This window comes from Vicia villosa, linkage group LG1, assembly GCF_029867415.1.
Source record: "Vicia villosa cultivar HV-30 ecotype Madison, WI linkage group LG1, Vvil1.0, whole genome shotgun sequence".
Lineage (NCBI taxonomy): Eukaryota > Viridiplantae > Streptophyta > Magnoliopsida > Fabales > Fabaceae > Vicia > Vicia villosa.
In genome coordinates this window covers 218733392-218754272 of record NC_081180.1, presented here as the reverse complement: position 1 = coordinate 218754272, position 20881 = coordinate 218733392, and the positions used below count along the sequence as shown (strand labels likewise).

Here is a 20881-nt window from a genome sequence, read left to right as displayed (position 1 = left end):
TCGGCGGCCGGTCGCTGGCGAGGAAAGCCCTCAGAGCCGGCTACTATTGGCCGACCATGCAGCAGGACGCCAAAGAGCATGTTCAAAAATGCGACAAATGTCAGCGGCATGCCGACATGCACCTAACCCCCCCCTCCTCCTCCTTCCTAGAAGATCCAGTCCGAGCAGCCTACGACGATTCTTCTGATCAGGTACGATCACCATGCAATTTTTCTATGGAGTAGAACCACACATTTCAATCTAAAGATTGTGGTTTTTATTCAAATTCTTCACAATATAGCTATCTCATTAATAGTTTGATTTATTCAATATTTCCTAGACCATAAACTACTTGTTCATTGCATGTATTGTTCATTTAGGTTAATAAGGGTCATGCTAACGAATGCCCCAGGGGTATTGGTTAAACATTCCTAATAAAGAAAATATGTATATTCAATGTATTGAATATACACAATATTTTTCAAAAAAGTTAATTATCTATGTTTTCATGCATTGATTACATATATTTTAGAGTAAAAAAACTTATCTTCTTACTTTATTAAACAATGTTCAACTTATCTTTTTAATCTCTTAACCGGTGCCCTTAGGGCACTCGTTAGCATTACCCTAAAAATATTTACAATCCGACACATTTTAATCATCATTAAAATAAGGTACACATTTAATGATGATATTTTCTTGATTAAATGTGCAAGAATGAAATATAACTTACATGGGATATCAAGACATGAAATTATGGAACTATGTGATTCTCTATGAATATTAAATTCTCTCCTCTTCTATTTATTAAGAACTTTAATAATAACATTTAGAATTTTAAAAATCATGTTTTCCAGTTTAGAATTTTAAAAAGGGTAATGTTAATGTTTTCCGTTGAATATGCTATGATTACTTTTTGATTAAAGCATTATGGGACATTCAATTATTTTTTTATAATATTTGACGTATATATACATTATTTTATTTTCAATGACAATTGTGTATTTTATTTTATTTATCTCGGTAATCTGGTTAACCATTGCCCTGAGGCCACTGGTTAGCAAGACTCATAAATAAAATATTGTGAAAGTTTGCTAATCACCAATGTGGTCATACTTCTAAGTTTATTTGATTTTAAACATAGAATGTTAAACTTGTAAGTTTGCTAATCACCAATTATGAATGCTAAAATTTATCGCATCAAGTATAATTTCTATGAATTTACAAATGCTCCTTTATTGTATTTTTTATAGAGTGTATTTGGCATGTAATTTTCTTTGGGGTTTTTGTTTCATGCCCCGTCTTTTGTAATCTCCTTGTAAGAACTTTTGGTTCTTTAATGAAATCTTGATTACAAAAAAAAAAAAAAAATTGTTATAACATGAATTCAGGCCGATCTCCATATTTAGGAGGCTTGAGGTGTCGGGAAGTACCAATTTTGTAAAAATTTTCCCAAGTCTCCTCAACCTAGTCTCTCTTTCTTTATAGCCTTTATACTTTATAATCATGCTACAGATTTCAAGTCTTTTCAAAATTTCACAAGGAATTTAAGTATCGGGTAAAGTCAATAACAAGCAGAAAATCATGCATAAAAGACTTGACAACACATGCATAACACTCAATACATACACTACACTAAACAGTGTGAAAAATCAACCACTTCTCTAGACTGTGATGCAGACAAATCCTTATCATATCTTTATACATCTTCCAAGCTTCAAAAAGTCACTCGCCATCTTTCTGTCTGAAACAATTTATTTGGCTTCTTAGCATAATCGTTTTACATGGAGAGAAATAATATGCTAAGTATGCCTTTTTCAGTTTATTCTATGTAGTGATGGAATTTGATGACGGGGACAACATCCAAGCTCTGGTTCTATCCCTCATGAAGTGCGAGTACTTGGCATACAATCAATGAAATGGGGAAAATAACAAAAAGTGCCATAGTTTATACAAACGAGGTTACGATATTTACTAACCTGGTCCCCAGCAACGGCACTAAAAACTTGATTACTCCGCAAGTGCATGGAAATATCATAGTAATATAAAAGAATGTCGAACCCACATAGACCAATTATCAAATGTGTCGTTATCTATTGTTGCAATGTAAATCTAAGGCTATCGATAACAATTTTGGATGCATAAGAAATATAGTAAGCTAGTTATATGAATTAATATAAAGAAGGAGACCGGAATGCGGCCCTCATCGACCAACAATACTCACAAAATTTTAGTTTTTATAACTAAATTCGGATAATGTTTTCTCATAAGAAAATAATTAATTTAAAGGAACCGTTTTCTTTCGCATAACCGAAATCGGCTTCTAGCCAAAAATCTATGTTCTCGCTTTCGCATGTTCAACATTGTTAAAGTGCAAAACTATATTTTTAGAAATTAATTACTTTTAGCTATTCAAAATGTTGTTTTAAGGTGAAAATTAAGTTTAAATGTATTACCGATTTTTGCATCGCCCAATACCGTATTTTAATCACATAAACGCCCGCTTCACGTGTTCGTTAATATTATTGAAATCCCTTTTTGAAAATAATTATTTTTACAATTTAATTAAAAGATGCTTTCATAGTGCCTAAAATCAAAATATGATTTTTATCTAAGTCGGATATAGGTTCTGTTCTTTCAAATTGGAACCATAATCTTCATGTTACTATTTCGCAGTAAACATTTTAATTAAAAATAGATTAAAAAATTCCCTAAAATAATCTCAATTTAATCATAATTTTTACAACTTATATGCGAGCACCGTCGATAAGACGATCCTTATATTCCAAACTCTAAGAGTTTAGTCGGACATCTTACAAACAGAACAAAAACAATACTGATAATGAAGAATTAACATTCTAAGTATACTCACTATAAAAAAAACTATAATAATAAAATGATCAAAGCACATGCAATTGGTAGTTAAATAATAAAAGCAGTAAATAAGAAACCTTAAATTGCACTGATCATACGTAATAATAAAGAAAAGTTCCAAAAATTGGTACTAAATAATCTTTAAAAAAATTTTTGGAAATCTGATGCCAACAAGATTACAACTCAGACAATTCAGATGTATACTGAAAATTTGCAGAATCCAAATCTAAGATGCACTTATCTCTCAGTGTGGGAAAATAAGTGTAACACCCCAAATCTACCCCGTAATTATAAGCGAACATCAAAGTGCATTTAAAAATCTTCATCAAACAATGGGATGTCACAATTCGACTTAACCAAAACAAACCTACTTGTATTGCATTTAATAATGATACATAGCATTTGGAAACATAACTTCATCCACAACTTCCTACTTCAACTTATAAACATCTTTCAATTCAATTTAAAATAAATGTCAACATAGAATACAACAAATAAACAATAACGACTAATCCCCCGAGTGCTGCGTATCAGAGCAATGGATACCAACTCAACTAGCCATAAAGCAACATAAAGACTTCACATAAATAACCTCGAACATCCACGACTAATCTTGAGTACCTGCCCATTTCCCATGGTAGGGGAAATATCAGCAACGGGGTGAGATATCTTACAATATAAAGTAATGCATGATAAATAATATAGGAGATATAGATCATACATAATTTCACCACTTCGCATCACACAACATCTTATAACAAACTTTCATCACAAAACAACTTATCAATATAATACAACTTTCAAAACGGTAACAATGTCATTGACCAATTAAGACAACATATTCAAATTCACAATTATAATATGATCACGTCACAACAAACATCTCATCATCTCAACAATTCAAACACAATTCAAATGCAATTCAAATGCGACTCGAATGTGACTCAAACTTATGCACATGCATGTGGTACCATTGGAGTAAACTCCCGTCTCAAATAGTTTGCCATTGGGCCGTCTCAAACATTTTCCACAAGGGCCGTCTCAAACAATGCAATGGATGCGACTCAGATGTTGCACATCCACAAACACAATTTAAGCCACTTAATCAACTTAAACGACATAATCAACTTAAACAACATAAGCAACACAAATAACTTAAGCAACATGGCATGCATCGTCTCAAACAAACCAACTCAACGCCAAGGTTCTATGAAAATAACCTTATCATTACTATCATAGTAATTCATCACGTCTCAACCACGTCGTCACGGCATACAAGCATACAACGATAATTCACTTCATAATACATCACAATATAAAGTAATTCAACACAATGAAAGGGATCATAAAGATTTCCAAGAATATTCAAAGCATATACAATGGATATACATCAATTAGAGCTTCATGGAAGTTCAAACGGCAATTAAAAACAAGTTACGGTTCAAAATATACATCAATTCAAGGTTTGAACCAGTTTTGTGAAACAGGGTCCGCTTAGCGGCCCACAAGCAACGATAGGCAGAAGTTTTTTACGAAACAGGCTCCGCTTAGCGGACTGGCTCCTCTTAGCGGGCCATCTTAATTTTTCAAAAACAACATCACATAATCATTCATACACATCATGAATATCATATCACGTATCATGCCAACAATATTGTTATCAAATCAACACCAATTCACATATTACATAAATACGATTCAAGTAACATGTTATTCACATTTCATCAAGCCATAACACATATCCACATACTTACATGTTATGAAAGCAACCACGTCATAATTAAGTCGTCAAGTAAACATTATCCACAAGAACATTCAAATGACACATATTAACAATAAACATCACATTACACAATTCAAGGAACGACGTAACACGGTTAATTCAACTACTTAATGAAAGCATATTCATTATTAATTCTTTATAAAGCATCATTATCTCATCATAAGGGAAGTGCGTATCATTATCTCAATAGCATTGTATCGTCATAAGAGAACATACATCAAGTTATACCACAACATGGTTACATCGATTCACAGCAAAGAACATACTTCACATGTTAGCACAACATAGTTCATCATTTAATCCTAATAAACATAATAAGAGACTATGTCCTATGAATCATTTTATTGCTTCATGGTATAGCTCATTCCGTTAGCTTTCTAACGCTTCGAACGGCGCATAAAACAGAGTTACGGATCAAAAGTTAAAACATTTCAAAGTTTTGAAAATGTTCTTGACAGCAAGGTCCGCTCAGCGGGATGAGGTCCGCTTAGCGGAGGCGCGATTATGCAGAAAAACAACAGAGCAAACAGACTTGCGCAAACCCACCTTTACCACCCTAAACCCTTCTCAAACAACAATTAAACATGTATAAACACGAAATCTACCATCATCTATCATCAAACATCAATCAAAACTCATTTCTAATAACAAATTCATGCATTTTGTTCATAAACCCTAACATTTCTACACAAAGATAATCCATGGTTCAATCATATAATCCAACCCACCATAAACATCATCATGCCAACCCTTAGAGAGTAAGAACCCCACCCTTACCTTATCAAAAGCTTCACCTTCTTCAATGGAGTTCTTCTCCTTCAAGCCTTAGCTCTCCTCTTTCTTTCCTTCATTCTCTTCTTTCTCTTCTTTCTCTTCTTTCACCAAATGAGAGTTATGTCTCTAAAACCCTAACTCTCTTACTATCCTTCTTTTCTTAATTGGGCTTAACCCACAATTCAATATCATATTCTATATAAGCCCAATTCATAACACTCCTCTAATTACTCAATTAAGCCAAATAATACACATAAATAAATAACCACACAACATAACCGAATATTATTTCCAATAATATTCCGCATCTACCATCGATCCATAACTTAAATATACCGACTCGCGAATTCATAATCCTCTGACTAATCTGACCACAAATTAACTGCACAAATCAATACATTAATCCAAATTACGCCTTTAGAATAATATCGATAAATCTCGACCTCAACTAATTCCAATGAATAAATCCTTGATCAATTTAATTAAATAATTAATTAAATTCGGGGTGTTACAATAACCGCTTTTACAAAACAGAATTTTTTGCTTAATATAAATACCAAAATAAAAAATGATATAGAAATATGATCGGTCACCAATTTCACTTATACTCCGCAAATTATTTGGTAAAAATCGGTCATTTCGGTAACACTGTGAATTGTTTGTTCTTTGTTTTGAGTAGTTCCTTCATGTTTTGTTAATTTAATTGTTAGTGGTAATTTTTAGTAGAATAGTTACTTTTGATCACTTTGTTGGTAGTTATTGGTTATTTCAGGTGTAAGGAAGAATCGCCGAAAAAATGGGACGAGAATAGAAGAAAACAAAGCCAAAATTGCAAGGAAAGAAGCTGACGCAGGCGCCAGTGTCGTGGGACACGGCCATGTCAGCTGAAAAAGGGAAAAATGCTGTTGGGAGCAAATAGAGGCTGACACGGGCGCCAGTGTCGTGGGACACGACCGTGTCAGCTGATACATGGAAAAAGATGCTTTTTGAAGAGAAAACAGAGGCTGACACGGGCGCAAGTGAAGTGGGACACGGCCATGTCAGCTGATGCGGCCAAAATTTGTTTTTTTAGCTGTTTCATTATTTCAAGTCTCATTAAGGGCGTTCTAGACTTTTTACATGAATGGAATGTAACCTAACACTACTTAGACCTAGTTTGAGAGTTTTGGTGGATTATCTTGGATCATATTGAAGAATTTTACGGTGAAGAAGAGAAGCTAACAAGGGTTTCGGAGAATGGAGATTTTCAACGGCAATCGCAATTGAAGATCAAAGCCTTCCCTAATTTTTGTAATGTCTATCGTCTTTATTTTTAATTCTTCGAATATTACTATGAGTAGCTAAACCCCCCATTGCTAGGGGGTGTCCCTGAATTGCCATTGTTATGAATCGTATTTTCATCAATTTATGTTATTGAAGTTTTATGAGTTTATTTTTATTGTGCAAAAATCTTAATGCCTTTTCTATCGGACAAATAGTTTTCGGATTCACGGTTGAGATTTAGGTCGGACAAACCAACTCAACGCAATTTGCACAATAATACTTCGGTGAAATTGCTTAGGAATGAGGATTTAACCGTAGTAACCGTTTAATTCTTGATAATTATTATTATAGCGCTTGATGTTATCTTTAATAGCTAAGGAATTAGGATTAAAGATAAACAACAAAGGTTTTCCGTTAAGGAATTAAGGAAAACAACTCTTGAGATTCGGTAGTAGCTCACTATAACTATATTTCATAAATTGGGAAATCAAGTTCATTGCGAGGCAATTTAAACACCTAACCTAGCATGCTTTCTGATATTGTCAAGAACCGTTATTTTACTTTTGCTTTCATTAGTTATAATTTATATAATTTCTCTACAAACCAACAAACCCCATGATATTTTGTTCAATTGAATAATTGTAAAACTTGTATTTCCTACGCAGTCCGCGAGTTCGATACTGGGTATAAACCTCTATTTAAAATTACATCGGTGAAAAATAGTACACTTGCTAATTTTCCGATCAAAATATTATGTAAAAATTTGAGTCATCGAAGTTTAGATTTTTTGCATTTTTTTATTCTTATCTTTTTTTATTTATAGAAAAGTTCATCATTTAATGAAAGGATATAATTATTTGAAATTCTTTGATAATATTAATAAGGAAGTGTTTTATTTAACCAACAACCAAAAATTACAAATTTCCAAAAGTGAATTCTATTCGGCCTACAACTTAATTACAAATTACAACTTAATTATAAAAACACGTCCACAACCGCTCGGCTAGCCAACCACATGTGATTGAAAATGTAACTAGACATATATAATATTTATTTTTTGTATTTATATTAAGCCTATCAACCAAATATAAGGTCCTAAAAAGTCGGAAGTCCTGTGCGGTAGCACTCCCCACACACCCACATGGCCGACCCTATCTCATTTTAAAAATTATGTTTTCCAATTTAAAATTTTAAAAATCATGTTTTCCGTTGAATATGCTGTGATTACTTTTTTATTAAAGCATTATGGGACTTTCATCTAATTTTTTATAATATTTGACGTATACATACATTATTTTATTTTCAATGACAACTGTGTATTTTATCTATTTTATGTTTGTCTATAGTTATATAAATTAAATATTATGAAAGTTTGCTAATTACCAATGTGGTCAAAGTTGAAAGTTTATTTGATTTTATCATAGAATGTTAAACTTGTAAGTTTGCTAATCATCAATTATGAATGCTAAAATTTTTAAATAATTTTGAGTTAATTAAAAGTTTATTGTTATAAGACATCGGTCAAAGGTTGATTAATAAATTATGAATAAATTATTGTTCTAATTTGTTATTAAAAAAAGAGTTTATAATCTTTCTCAAAATCATTCAGTTTTCCTATTTAGATTAGTTTGAACGATTATATGATAAAATGTGACATCTAAAAAAAAACAAAAGGTTAATTAAATCAATCAATATTCCTTGTTGTCTTAACTTATCCGCCGGGTTATCCAACAATCAAGCTACTAAAAAAGATTCCTTATATGTTATGAGTCAAAAAACAAGAAAATGATTTCCACCAATCAGTTGGTTTAATTACCTAGGAATTGTTTTGATGACCACAAGTCCACAATATAATGAATTTTCCAACTTGGAATTTGAACCAAATGAGACGGCAAATAATTTTACCGAATATGCATCACAACAAACAAAAAACAAAAAAGACTTGAAAATGAATGCTTACTCTTCTTGACTTTAAACTTGTTTAGAAGTACCGGACGTCTACCCGTGCGATGCACGATAAATTTTATTAAATTGTTATTTATAATTATTATAATTTAAAGAAATCGTGTCGAATATATTGCTATAAATATTTTCAAGAATAATTATGCTTTTGATTAGAATATAAAATAATTGTTTTGAAGTTTACAAAATTTATATAATATTTTCCTCCCTTTTGATTGAAAAGGTAAATGAAGTAAAATAGAGGTAAATAAATGTAAAATTTAGAATAAAGAATAATGTCACACACCTTACGATGTTAGAATTAAATAAATAATTGTAATACCTTAAGTGGTATTTATATTTTGACATTTATTATTAGTTATCAATAATTTTAAATTATTTTTTATGTAATTTTTAAAATTACAACATATAATTGTGCATGTGAGAAAATAAATTATGCAAGATAAATAAATTGTGCTGGTTCATTCCACCACAAACTATTGTAATGACCACTCTTAAAAAATTTGGTCAAATGCAATTAAGTCTAAATTATTTGTGTCGTTATGATTGACTTCCGAAAACATCTTCAACCATTTCTTTAGAAAAAAGTATAACTTAAAATTAGTACCTACAAAAAAAACATTATAAAAATTAGCAAACAACAATTGAATTAAGAATTGAAGAAATAAGAAATCAAATTTCTTTACCAAAAAGTATAGTTTGTAATAACTTAAAATTTGTACCTACATAAAAATCATGATAAAAAAAATTAGCAAACAACAGTAAAATTAAGAATTGAAGGAATAAGAAATAAAAAATAAAAACAAATCACAATAATAATAATAATAATAATAATAATAATAATAATAATAATAATAATAATAATAATAATAATAATAATAATAATAATAATAAAGAAGAGAAAGAATGAAGAATAAACTTCAACAAAGAAAAACACAACAATGTTATAAATAACATATATGTTAGTAGTGTTAAAATAATGAAGAATAAATATGCAAAAAGATAGTAAAAGATTTCAACAGTAAAAAACACAATATATTGTAAACTATATAAGATAGTACAAATTTGTTTGTGTGTTGAAAATAGTAACTGAATAATTAAAGAAAGAAAATAATGAAGAATAAATATGCAAAAAGAAAATTGCATGGACAACTCTCATAGGAGAAAATAATGAATAATGAATTTGCACAAAGAAAATTGCGTGAAGAACTCTTCTTCTTCAAAAAAAAAATTGTGTGAAGAACTTCCATTGAGAAGAATTTATATGTGAAAGTAAATTTATAGTTATTTTTGAGGAAATTGATAATTAATGGTGAGCGGTAGTTATTTTTGAGGAAATTGATAATTAGTGATGAGCGATGTGGTTTAGTAGATTAATTGAGATGAATTTATATGTGAAAGTAAATTTCATATAAGATAAACTTTAATATATAAGATAAGAGAGAAATAGTCATAATAATAATAATAATAATAATAATAATAATAATAATAATAATAATAATAAAAAAAATTAGTAAACGAATATTTTATAAATTAATTGATTTAATAAATAAACATAAACAAGATAGTTAGTAGTGAGATAAAAGTAATGGAACAGAAATAGATAGTTATACGATAAACAATAATAAATAAATACATAAAAATACAAAATTATCATCAGTTTTGGCGCCAAAAATTACTTAGGAGATTTAAGAACTTTAATTAATAAGATAAGATTTGCTTCCATTTATAAAATATCAAATACTATCGCTCTCTCCGTGTTTATAAGATCCTCTTGAGTTTTTTTCTTGTCTCTTTTATAAGATTCTCTTTAACTTTTAAAATGTATTAATTATTTGTTTTCAAACACACCCCTAATTATATCACATCTTTATCTGCAATCAATAATGAATACACACGTGTTAAAATCAATTATTTCTCTCTCCTAAAGATAAATTTATAAAATTATACAAATAATCAATAAATTTAATACTCTAACCAACTTTTTTAATTAGCGTAATTTATCCTACGAAATTTTATATTTAGGGACGGAGGTAGTAATATATAAGTATATAGTTTTAATAATATTATCCATTTAATGATTTTTTTAAACTAAAAATATTGCAAAATTTTAATAATTGTACATGTTAATATAATTGAAGTATCCTTGTCAACCAAATGAGAATAGTTAAAATACTTTGTGATGTGGTTCGGAAAAGGCGTTTATGTGGCTTTACGTGTTTAACAACTATAATAAATTTTGATGATGACAAAGAAAATAAATGGTCAAGGAGAATAAATAATCAAGATGTGGAGTAAGTTATATATATCAAAGATTTTATAGATCTCAAATATTTTCTTGGGCTGGAGTTAGCAAGTGGTGCAAAACGTATTTTTCTTTTTTAAGAAAAATATGACATGGTAAACTGCAAACCATGCAATTTTTCTATGGAGTAAAACCACACATTTCTATCTAAAGATTCTGGTTTTTATTCAAATTCTCCACAATAAAGCTATCTCATTAATTGTTTGATTTATTTAATAATTCTTAGACCATAAACTACTTATTTAGGGCTGGACAGGGACCCGAAAACCGACCCAAACCGCATCAACCGAAATAAAAAAATCAAACTGGGCCGGATTTACGCGGTTTGGCGGTTCTGCGGGTGCCAAATGCGGTTTTAACTGGGCTCACTTGGGCGGTTCCGGTTTAAGAAACTGAAACCGCAGGTAACCGTACCCGCCCATGTAGTATTAGTTAATATGCAAATTTGTTTTTACTTTTTATCATCAGATTATTACTTTATTCAGTGTTTTAAAAACCGGACCGGTAATCGAACCGGTGAGGGTACTGGGTCACTGGTTTATCGGTTGAACCACTGGGTCACTGGTCGAACCGCACGACCAAACCGGATTAAACCGGATAACTCGGTTGAATAGACCTGTCATTATATAGGTATAAAACCGGTAGAACCGGATGATTCAGTCTCTAAAAAAATATAACTAGCTTTTAAATTTTTTAAAAATATCATATCATAAATTCACAATTTCATAACTTAAATTCAAATTTTAAACAAAGGTATCACACATAACAAAATAGTAAAAAAATACAAAGTCTAATTGCAAATAAAGTCTAATTACAACATAATCTAAACAAAGTCTAATTATAGCATAATCTAATTGAATAGTTTATAACAAAATAACTCCAATGTGTACCAAATTTAATTCAAAATAGGATCCTCCTAAAAAGAAAATCAAATAAAATTCAATATGTTTATGCTATTTAAGAAAATTTATTAGCAAAGATAACAAATAGACAATAAAGTTTTTAATTTGTCACTAACGAAAAAACTATGTTAGAATGCTATTTAAGTAATACACCGCTAAATATATTAAAAAAAAGTTTAAAAGAAATACTAAAAAAAAAGTTAAAAAAAAAAGCAATTAAACCGCCGGCTTTTCCGGTTCCCACCGGTTTGATGGCATACCCGATCCGACTATTGAACCAGACCGATTACCTGGCCGGTTCCCGGTTCGACCGGTCCGACCGGCCGGTCCGGTCCAGTTTTTAAAACACTGACTTTATTCATTCACTTCTCACCACACAAAAAGAACACGTTCTCTCTCATCATTCACCTTCACCTCCACCTCCACCTCCCTTATCTAAAAACCCTAGCCGCCACTCCTCACCACCTCCACCACGACCAACACCAACATAATGACCAACACTCCCACCAAATTCATTGTCACCGGTCACCACTACTACTCATCATCACCACGTTTTTGTAACTCATCCTCACAAAACACAAATCCAACATATATTTCACAAATCAAAAAAAGAAATCATTCATCATCTTGACAGTCTATTATTCATGGCTTGTTTCTAGTTGTTTGTAAGGTTAGCATCTATTTTAGTTTTGGAGTTATGGAATTTTAGCTTTTCTTATATAGGGTTTCAAACATAGTTATTGCGTTTTGGTTTTTCTGATTTTAATTTTATTTCCTGATTTTGTTTCTTTATTTTTCTGAAATTTGTTGAAGCTCTTCAACCAACTTCAAAATTCTGCATAGAGTATGTTTATTTGTGGAGTTTGATTCGTCTTCAGTCACCTTCAAAATGCTGCATAGAGTATGTTTATTTGTGGAGTTTGATTACTTAAAATATTTAATTATTCATACTGGATTTGGGTTTTTTTTACTGATTAAATGCAAAAAATGCCAGGGTTGCTAATTAGGTGGTGTTGATTTCAAATCCTAAGTTACCTTCTTAAGAACCGTTCTAATAAATCAATCATGCTTCTCTTAGTTTAGAAGAGATCATGATACTTGTGTTTTTCTCTTTCAAACAGAGACTAGAAGAATCGTCGGTCATGCCAACTTCTAGAAATTGCTCTGGTATGAATTTCTTTATCTCACAATTTATTTGCTCATTCTAGGAATTTTAAGTTAAATTATGTAATGGTTGTTAAATTGTACTGGTTCAATATCTAACTAGAGTTTTAAGTTATGTGACTAGGAATTTTTCAAATATTGATATCTATCTACTGTGATGCTAAACTATGTAGTCCGTTTTCCACACATGCACTTATATTATTGAAATGAAATGTATGATAAGAAAGATGTTATGTACCAAGCTTAAGTAAATAATCTCCTAAAAACAAGAACGTTTTGTAAAGTATATGGTTAGCTTAGTTTTGAGGAATGTCAAACTGCTATGCCTAATTTCTATGATTATGGAAATCTTCTTGTCCTTTTTGTGTGTATAATGTAGCTGAGAAATGGAGTTTACTAAAATGATTGGTCAGTCATGGAATTGTCTCAGTCCTTTAGAAATAATGGTAATTAAAAGGGTCATTTCATTTTAATGTTGTTGTTTTTATCTTAATAATAATTGGTCTTTCTATGGAAACTTGTTATTGAAGTTAAGAATTTTGGTTTTGGTTAGAGTATATGCAATGATTATAATATCTTAATATTGCATAAACCAGTTGAATATGTTTTGTTCTGTTTTTTCCAATTAGCTACAGAAAATTCCTCCATTTATTGTCTTATTGTGTGCAAGCTGTTGATCTATTTTTCAGTCTTAAAGTTTCAATGAAGTTTAAATAAACCATTAGCTTATTATGTGGAATTCACAATGCTATTCAAGTTTATGCAAATCTGATGGTTAATGATTTAGGTGAGTATATACTTGCATCAGACATGTTTTTGTTTCCAGATACATTTAATTGCACATAATTTAATTTAATGATGAATAAGGGATTCATTTTTCACAAATTTGAATACTTATTTCTAGCACATGTTAACTTAAATCTAACTCATTTATAAGATTGATGTAGAAATATTCACAGTAAAGTAAATTTTTAATGAGATTTTAAGTATTATCACTGTATACTAATTTTTGGACAATTGAATTTATCATTTTATATTGGCTTAATTTCATTATTTCATTTTTCAGATTGATGTAGAATAGCCATTAATGCAAAGGGGATGAAGATCAGCAAAGTTGATGATGATCAACAATTATCTAAAATTGATGGAGTTTAAATGTTACATTAATTATCAATTTTCAATGTTATATTTTTTATCTAGGATTTTAATTTGTATTGGCAATTTAATATCATTAAAGTTATTGATAATTAATAGAATTCGATCATACTGGAGGCTCTGTATTAAATTAATAAGTTAATATGCATTATATCAGTTTAAATATTTTGACTCTAAATATTGTATCAGATAATTAACCCGAAATACCCGTCCGAAATAACCCGAACCCGTTCAAACCGAACCCGTCTAAACTAACTTTGAAATTGGGCGAAAATGGGTCTATTATTACTACCCGCGGTTTGGGTTGGGTGGTGATTTGGGCCCGAACCCGCCCAGCCCGGCCCGTTGTCCAGCCCTATACTTATTCATTGCATGTATTAAGTCAACAACTGCAAACTCCATGTGTCAAGAACATTCTGAAGCCGCCAATTTCGATCATCTAGAATTTTAAAAATTATGTTTTCCAATTTAAAATGTTAAAAATTATGTTTTCCAATATAGAATTTTAAAAATCATGTTTTCCGTTGAATATGCTGTGATTACTTTTTTATTAAAGTATTATGGGACTTTCATCTAATTTTTTATAATATTTGACGTATACGTACATTATTTTATTTTCATTGACAACTGTGTATTTTATCTATTGTATGTTTGTCTATAACTATATAAATTAAATATTATGAAAGTTTGCTAATTACCAATGTGGTCAAACTTGTAAGTTTATTTGATTTTATCATACAATGTTAAACTTGTAAGTTTGCTAATCATCAATTATGAATGCTAAAATTTTTAAATAATTTTGAGTTAATTAAAAGTTTATTGTTATAAGACATTTTTTAATCGGTCAAAGGTTGATTAATTATTGTTATAACATAATTTCAGACCGATCTCCATATTTAGGAGGCATGAGGTAACGAGATATGATACCGATTTTGCAAAAAATCTCCCAAGTCTCCTCAACCTAGTCTCTCTTTCTTCATAGCCTTTATACTTTCTAATCATGCTACAGATTTCAAGTATTTTCAAAATTTCACAAGGGGTTTAAGTATCGGGTAAACTTAATAACAAGTAGAAAATCATGCATAAAAGACTCGACAACACATGCATAACACTCAATATATACATTACGCTAAATGGTGTGAAAAACCACTTCTCTAAACTGTGATGCAGACAAATCCTCATCATATCTTTATACATCTTCTAAGCTTCAAAAAGGCACTCACCATCTTTCGGTCTGAAACAATTTATTTGGCTTCGTAGCATAACCGTTTTACTTGGAGAGAAATAATATGCAAAGTATGCCTTTTCAGTTTATTCTATGTAGTGATGGAATTCGATGACGGGGACTACATCTAAGCTCTGGTTCAGTCCTTTTAAGAAGTGTGGTTGGGCCTAACTCAACCCTACAAAACCGGCTTGTAGGGTGAGGATTACCCCCACTTATAAGGACATGTTCAGGCCATATATTGTCCGATGCGGGACTCTTAGCACACCCCCTCACGCCCAGGACTAGACAACTGGAGCGTGGAAATAAATGGCGGGTGGCCCGATAGCGGAAACCATAGAAGGTGGCCAACCGGATCTTAAACGAGGCTCTTGATACCATGTTAAGAAAATGTGGTTAGGCCTAACTCAACCCTATAAAACCGGCTAGTAGGGTGAGGATTACCCCCATTTATAAGGACATGTTCAGGCCATACATTGTCCGATGTGGGACTCTTAACAAGTCCCTCATGAAGTTCGAGTACTTGGCATACAATCAATGAAATGGGGAAATAACAAAAAGTTCCTTAGTTTATACAACGCAACAACGAAGTTACGATATTTACTAACCTAGTGATCTCCAGCAACGACGCCAAAAAGTTGATAGCTCCGCAAGTGCGAGGAAATATCATAGTAATATAAAAGAATGTCGAACCCACATAGACCAATTATCAAATGTGTCGTTATCTATCGTTGCTATGTAAATCTAAGGCTATCAATAACAATTTTGGATGCCGAAGAAATATAGTAAGCTAGTTTTAAGAATTAATATAAAGAAGGAAACCGGAATGCGGCCCTCATCGACCAACAATACTCACGAAATTTTATTTTTTTTATAACTAAATTCAGATAATTTTTTCTCATAAGAAAATAATTAATTTAAAGGAGCCATTTTCTTTCGCATAACCGAAATCGGCATCTAGCCAAAAATCTATGTTCTCGCTTTCGCATGTTCAACATTGTTAAAGTGCAAAGCTATATTTTTACAAATTAATTACTTTTAGTTATTCAAAAAGTTATTTTAAGGTGAAAATTAAGTTTAAATGTATTAAAAGATGCTTTCACAGTGCCTACAGTCAAAATATGATTTTTATCAAAGTCGAATATAGGTTCTGTTCTTTCAAATTGGAACCATAATCTTCATGTTACGCTTTCGCAGTAAACATTTTAATTAAAAATAGATTAAAAAAGTCCCTAAAATAATCTCAATTTAATCATAATTTTTACAACCTATATGCGAGCAACGTCAATACAACGATCCTTACATTCCGAGCTCTAAGAGTTTAGTCGGACATCTTACAAACAAAACAAAAACAATACTGATAATAAAATGTAAATATTATAAGCATAATAACTATAATAATAAAATAATATAAGCACATGCAAGTGGTAGTTAAATAATAAAAGCAATAAATAAGAAACCTTAAATTGCACTGAATGTAAATGTCTATTTATAGAGCTAAAATTCTTACAGAAATTGCATTAAACGTGCAAGAGTAGTGGAGAAAAATATGGGAGTGAGAAAGATGAAGGTGTATGTAGTGAGTGTGAAAATCGACTTTTTAGCGTCATGACCTTTTCAAAAGAGGTGTTGTCCAGGTGGGCTCACGGGCGTCAGCCTAGTTGACTGCCTACCCATCAGCCAGTGTTGCTGTTTTTTTCTTTCTTCATTTCTTCTCCTCAGCTTGTGCAGGGCCCATCATGCCAATTCTATCCTTGCATTTTGTCGCGTTTTTTTACCACTTTCTCACACCAGCATAAAACTATAAAAAGGGTAAGAAAAAAAACATAAAATAGCATATGCAAATCGAGTAGAAAACATGATAGATTTCTAAGTTATCAAATTTTAGATTGTCAACGGGACCGGCTAAAGCGAATTTTGTTTTGTAACGGCGGTTGTGTTTATCTTCCTTGAACTTGCTCTTTTCATTAGTTCGTAGTATCAGAGATGTCTTGTTAGGTTGAGTTGTTGTTTTGGTTGGCTATTTTTTTAGTGGATTTTTGCTCTTTCTCATTTCAGGGCCGACCCAAACAATTTGGAAGCCCCGTTCAATTTTAAAATTAGGCCTTTAATATAAAAAAACACGACAAATTAAAAACATCATATTTCATTTAATATTGTCAATAAAATTAATTATATAAAAATAAAAAATGATATAGAAATATTATGTAGAAATTCGAGTCATCGAAGTTTAGATTTTTTACGTTTTTTTATTCTTACCATTTTTTATTTATAGAAAAGTTCATACCATTTAATGAAAGGACATAATTATTTGAAATTCTTTGATAATATTAACAAGGAAGTGTTGTATTTAACCAACAACCAAAAATTACAAATTTCCAGAGTAAATTTTATCCAGTCTATAACTTAATTACAAATTACAACTTAACTATAAAAACACCTCCACAACCGCTCGGCTAGCCAACCACATGTGATTGAAAATGTAACTAGACATATATAATATTTATCTTTTGTATTTATATTAAGCCTATCAACGAGTTCCTAAAAAGTTGGAGGTCCTGTGCGGTAGCACTCCCCACACACCCACAGGGACGACCCTGTCTCATTTGTTATTCCCGCTCTTGCATACTATTTATACTCTATGTTCTTTTATTCTTTTTGTGAACTTTTATTTTAATAATAGACAAAATACTCATTTCGCTCCCTTAACAATACCGTTGGATCCAGTTTGGTCTCTTAAATTTTTTTCGTGTCGTCGCCTTGGTTCTTTAACTTTCAAAATGTTTCATTTTTGTCTAATTGACGACGTAAAAACTTTAAAATTGGTCATTAAATCCGTCTTTAATTAGACAAAAAGAACTAAAATGAAATGTTTTAGAAGTTAAGGATCCTAAGTGATACGAAAAAAATTAAGGGACTAATCTAAACCTAAGAATATAATTAACTGATTAAAATAAATATTTTACTTTATTAATATATGATTTCTAATTTATTATTAAATTTTTTTTTATAATAATCTTTCTCAAAATCATTCGATTTTCCTATTTAGATTAGTTTGAACGATTTTATGATAAAATGTGACATCTCCAAAAAAAACAAAAGGTTCATTAAATCAATCAATTTTCTTTGTTGTCTTAACTTATCCGTCGGGTTATCCAACTATCAAGCTACAAAAAAATATTTCCTCTATGTTGAGTCAAAAACACAAGAAAATGTTTTCAACCAATCAGTTGGTTTAATTACCTAGGAATTGTTTTGATGACCACAATTTCTAATTTTCTAAATTTTCCCATCATATAGTGAAACTTTCTAGAATCCCAATATAGTGAATTTTCTAACTTGGAATTTGAACCAAATGAGACGGAAAATCATTTTACCAAATATGCATCACAACATACAAAAAAGACTTGAAAATAAATGCTCACTCTTCTTCACTTTAAACTCGTTTAGAAGTATTTGCTTTCATTTATAAAAATAAAATACTACCCCTCTCTCTCTCTCTGTGTTTATAAGATCGATTCTCCTGAATTTTTCTCTTGTCTCTTTTATAAGATTCTCTTCAACTTTTAAAATGTTTTAATTATTTGTTTTCAAAGACACCCCTAATTATATCACATCTTTATCTGCAATCAATAATAAATACACACGTATGAAAATCAATTACTTCTCTCTCCTAAAGATAAATTTATAAAATTATACAAATAATCAATAAATTTAATACCCTAACCAACTTTTTAATTAGTGTAATTTTGTCTACGAAGTCTTTTATTTAGGGACGGAGGTAGTAATATATAAGTATATAGTTTTAATAATATTATCGATTTAATGATTTGTTTAAACTAAAAATATTCCAAAATTTTAATAATTGTACATGTTAATATATTTGAAGTATTCTTGTCAACCAAATGAGAATAAGTTAAAATACTTTGTGATGTGGTTCGGGAAAGGCGTTTATGTGGCTCTACGTGTTTAACAACTATAATCAATTTTGATGATGACAGAGAATAAAACAAAATTATCATGAACATTATCAAAGAATAAAAAGATTTAAGTAAATAAAAAAGCGAGAATGTTCTGATTGTTGACACAAGATAATCAATTACTTATAACAACATGAAAGGAATTGAAGATTATGTAAGCTTGCCCGTGATCACATGCTTTATCTTTTTAATTTTATCGAGTGTGAATTATTAGTGTGTAAAATAAGCAAGAGTAAGTATTAATGAACTAAGACAATGGGCACACCCACTAAAACCTTTTCATTTTCTTCATTTATGTCTCTTTTCTTCTATAAACCAATTCTGACAAGTGGTTAATCGATTAAGAAATAATTCATACCAAATATAAAAGCTAATCTCGATATCTAATTGATTAGATCTCTCATATAATCAATTAAGGAAGGAGTCCGCGTCCTACTCAATCAGAAATCCACTTAATCATTAAAGGAGCGAACCTAAGTTAGGGCTTTCTATTTTTGCATAGTCTAATCAAAACGACATATTATAATCGACTAGAGAGCTATAAATATCATGGATTGTTGTCTATATTAGCTAAAATACATTCCTATATAAAGCAGTGTTGTTGTCACTTCTAAAGTATGGATATCTGGACTATATATTCTCCCATCTCACGCATTCTCATTGTAAAATCTATTTTATTCATTATAATTATTTTAATGTTGAGAGAAAGAAAAGCTTACTTTGAGAGTTGGGAAATTATGTTGTTTACTTCAGTTTGATTCGGTTCGGGGGTTCAATTTAGTTCTTATTTTTTTTGAACAGTGCCCTATAAAGAACCATCATTTTCCTTCATTTCATTTTAATTGAGCTCAAAGGAATTCGGACCATCCTCTTCCGTTAATTTCATTATAATTGAGTTCAAATGAATTCATCAATTTATTTCGTCCCATCAAAATACAGAGTCAGAGAAGGGTATAAAAATCAATAGTTTCCTTATTGTTGTACCCCAATTTTTGACCCTGAGATCCCACTTCATGTTGCAAAGAGTGTGATCATTATTATCATCATTCATGCATCATTTGCTAACAAAACATTGTGTTTGTTTGTTGCTTGTTTCACAAGATAGATGATTGATCAAGGAACTCAAGCAATTAGGGTTTTGAGGCTCACAAAGGAGCTCAAGCATTCTAATAATCTAAAGTGATTCCCCTCATCAATATCCAAGCCCAAGTGTGGTTCAATTCAAGATCAACAACTTTCAAATTCATCTGGTCCACAATTAGGGTCTTTAACATAATTCATCTAGGAAGTTGACTTTTGTTCAAAGCATGGTTCAATGGCTCAAATAATGACTCAAGGACCTCTAATTCCTCATTATAATCCACTCACATTATTCATTTGATTGAAAGATCCTAATTCAATTGGTACTTACAAGAATGCAATTCATTTGGAAAAAGTCAACTGTTCAAGATCACCTTTGACTTTTGAGGAAATTGGTCAACCATGGACTTTTGAAGATCAAAATCATGAATATAT

General features: G+C 30.7%; 1 long non-coding RNA gene and 2 other non-coding genes across 5 annotated transcripts; all 3 read left to right on the top strand.

Moving 5' to 3' along the window:
- The first annotated feature begins 1645 nt into the window (after nt 1–1645).
- LOC131645424 (small nucleolar RNA R71) lies at nt 1646–1752 on the top strand. Its single transcript, XR_009297046.1, has one exon. It is a non-coding gene; the product is annotated as a small nucleolar RNA R71 (small nucleolar RNA).
- Nucleotides 1753–12227: 10475 nt separating this feature from the next.
- LOC131644880 (uncharacterized) lies at nt 12228–14317 on the top strand. Of its 3 annotated transcripts, none has more exons than XR_009296740.1 (4): nt 12228–12512; nt 12656–12743; nt 12837–13793; nt 14088–14317. It is a non-coding gene; the product is annotated as an uncharacterized LOC131644880 (long non-coding RNA). The 3 variants fall into 3 exon arrangements; XR_009296739.1 differs by having other exon boundaries at nt 14083–14317; XR_009296738.1 differs by having other exon boundaries at nt 14073–14317.
- A 1000-nt stretch (nt 14318–15317) lies between these two features.
- Nucleotides 15318–15424, top strand: LOC131645423 (small nucleolar RNA R71). Its single transcript, XR_009297045.1, has one exon. It is a non-coding gene; the product is annotated as a small nucleolar RNA R71 (small nucleolar RNA).
- Nucleotides 15425–20881: the final 5457 nt, after the last annotated feature.